Consider the following 3,480-nt stretch of genomic DNA (forward strand, 5'->3'; position numbering starts at 1 on the left):
ATCACAATCAGACATACTTGTTTACTTTTCCTTCCTTGCCTTTTAAAGAGGTGTTCAAATGACGGCCACTCCAAATACAACTGTATTCATGGGAGAAAGGTTCCACATGTAAATCAGTGCTTTGTAAATGCCAGCGAGGGAAAAGAGACATCCACACAGAGGAGAGGAGAAACAAAACAAACAGAGAGGGAAGAGGAAAGGGAGGGAGAGAGAGAAAGAGAGAATGCATAAAGAGAGAATTATAAAGAGAGACGGGGAGCTACTTACAGAGGACAAGTGGAAGGTCAAATGGTGTTTTGAATGTATAGAGCAAAGGATTAAGGAGAGAGAGAGAGAGCGAGAGAGAGAGAGAGAGAGAGAGAGAGAGAGAGAGAGAGAGAGAGAGAGAGAGAGAGAGAGAGAGAGAGCTTACTAAGCACCAATAACATAACTGTCTTAGCAGGTAGATAAAGTTGATGATGGATCATATTGACTTTGATTTCAGCCTGCACACATTCCTCTCTCAGAGGAATAGAGTAGAGAGAGAGTTAAAAAATAACATACAATTAAAGCCAGTTTAAAACACCAAAGAGACAGAGGCACAGCAGTTGATCATAATTGGCCAACAATGAGTACATGTTTTCCTACAAGAGGAGGTGAAGACATCACCCAACAGGCACGCCACCATCAGTGAACACTTGACCACTTACTTGGTCCCCTCTTTTTTCCTCTACACCAAATCTTTTCTGCGAAAATAGCCTTTCTACAAGCTTGTGACACGCGTTATGAGCTTATAGATCGGCTATTTTCAGTGAAGAGATTTTGTGTAGAGGGGAAAAAAGGAGAGGGCCATATATATCAGCAAAGTATATAGGGTTTAAGTGGCTAAAATACCAATAAGATCTGAATAGAATAGAATAGAATAGAATAGAATAGAATAGAATAGAATAGAATAGAATAGAATAGAATAGAATAGAACAGAACCACAAAGAGTGTCCCCACTAAACACATCATGCCTATGCCATTACCAGACATATATGACCATGTGTGTGTGCTATGAATATGTATGTTGTATGTATAAGATGTGACCCTGGACATTAATATGTATTGGGTGGTAATGAGGCGAATGGGCAGGATCAGATGGGTCCTTTTTAACAAGTCACATGTGGCTCATTAGGAAAGGGCCATACAAAGCACCTGGTACCCCTAAGACCACTGCACCCTAAAAATGTATTATTCTAAGTCATTTGACTGTACTCAATGGAGAGAGACGAGAGAGACAACAGAGGCAACGACGTGACGACAGTGATCTGTTAAGAAGGTGGTTTTGATGCTACAGAATTGGCTGAGGTATTGTGTCAGCACGCAGAGAGCCCGGGAGGCCACCTCAAACAAGACTTGAGGTGACAATAGACAGACATAGGCAACGTACTATACACACAGCAAAATCTCCGTGGTTAATTTAACTGTGAGAGTGTAAAAATGTACCCGTGTTTCACAACAAGTGCGCGTGGACGCAGTCACAGATAATTTAAAAAAACATCTTAGATAAAGGAATGTTATGTAATATAGGGCTTCCTCGCTTCATGGTTCACTCTAGGTTACAATGCAAAACCATTTGAGAACAACTGGCTCTGTAGCCTATAGACAGAACACCAGCTATCATAATCATAACTGTGATGATAGTCTCAATTATTGCCCATGTGAGCCTTAAGGCAGACGGACGATCGGACAGGCCGAGAGACAGACAAGGAGAGAGACAGACAGAGGGGCAGCTAGTCGCATGTGGCTCATTATAGTAGGGTGACATGATGCAGCTGATACCCTCTGCACCATCTATCTACAAAGAGTTATGCCACTGAAATGAGCCTGCACTCCTTCAGTGAATGTACAATAACCACCCAGCTGCCACATACACATGTAAGTACTTCTAACTGATAAGCTATAGTGAGTTTTGGGGAAGTATTATTGTTTAGCAATAATATTTTGTGAATCCAGGAAGTCAGAGCAGAATGACTGGTGACTGGAATATAGTTCCAGACTAGTGTCAGAATTTGTATACAATGGTTTCCTTTGTACTACACAGACCACAATACCCTGGGGTATGTAGTATGATATATGAGCAACCTTTACACAAGAAGGAGATGGACAATACTGACTTCTGAGGACATAGTAGGGACAAGTGGAGCTAAATCAATGTGGATATCAATTAGCTAAAATGAACTATTATTTAACCACTTTAACCCTGGCACCCCTGTTTTAGGCAAGTCACTATTTTGTTGAAATAAAATAATGAAAATAGCTGATCTACAAGCTCATGTTATGTTGCTTGCAACACATTGTGAGCTTGTAGATCGGCTATTTAATAAAAACATAAAATAGGGCTAAGTGGTTAAAACGTAAAAAAGAAAAATGTAGTCAATGTATCATGGCATTAAGGCAGACAATCAGGCTGATAAACAGACAGATATACAATCTGTTAGACTGATAATTAGGTCTATATTATCAACTAGACACCTGATACCCACACCATGTCATACAAAACAAGGGATGATAAATGAACTTTTCATAGCACATTATTGAAGAAAATAATCTGAGGTTAGCATGCTGAAATGGCAAACGTGTAAGTACAGAATATTTAAAAGACACATTGCAGCATTTCTGTGCATCATTCCGTGTGGGTCAGAACCCATTCGGGGGTCCATGTCTAGGGCCAAGGAAGTACCTCCAGATATATTGTGTTACACAATATGTGTGAAGGTACTTCCTTGGCATATAAGGAAGTACCTCTACACATATTGTGTTACACAATATGTGTGACAGACAGACAGACACACACACACACACACACACACACACACACACACACACACACACACACACACACACAGGAGCGAAAACATGATCTCCGGCCTACTTTCTCCAGGACTCACTTTCGGCCTGGCAGAGATATACATACTGATACTATTCAGCATGAATAGTGTCTTTCTTACGCAGTGACCATCTGAACACACTGCATAGCACAGGGGAACAGAGCCTGCCTGGCCGGTGGTGGCTATTGATCAATTTGCCATATTACTGTAACATCAGCTTCTCTGACTGGCCAACCCAACCCATCGGCTTTGTGGATTAGCCAAGCTTTTCTTGACATTTTTGTGCCTCTCTACACACATATCGACATACTGTAAATGGAAGTGTGTAATTCCTTTACAGAACTTCACTCCACTGTTGTCCATGCTGATGCTATAGTGTGTAAAATGCTAGACGGCTGGACAAAGGATCTGAAAGGACCAGAACGACACTCTCATGCTGCCGTGAAAGTGGGACACATGGTGTACTCCTTTAGAGGGGACTGTTGTAAGGAAAGCACCATGAACGACATGGTTCTTCCAAACAGTGTCTTTGTGCTGATAGAAGATATCATCTACATCTGGGTGGGTGCTGGAAAGGGGAGTACTGTACTTCCACGTCCTTTATGCGTTTGATGATGACACACCCACA

Source organism: Gymnoscopelus braueri (assembly GCF_963280865.1).
Source record: "Gymnoscopelus braueri genome assembly, chromosome: 11".
In the NCBI taxonomy this organism is placed as follows: domain Eukaryota; kingdom Metazoa; phylum Chordata; class Actinopteri; order Myctophiformes; family Myctophidae; genus Gymnoscopelus; species Gymnoscopelus braueri.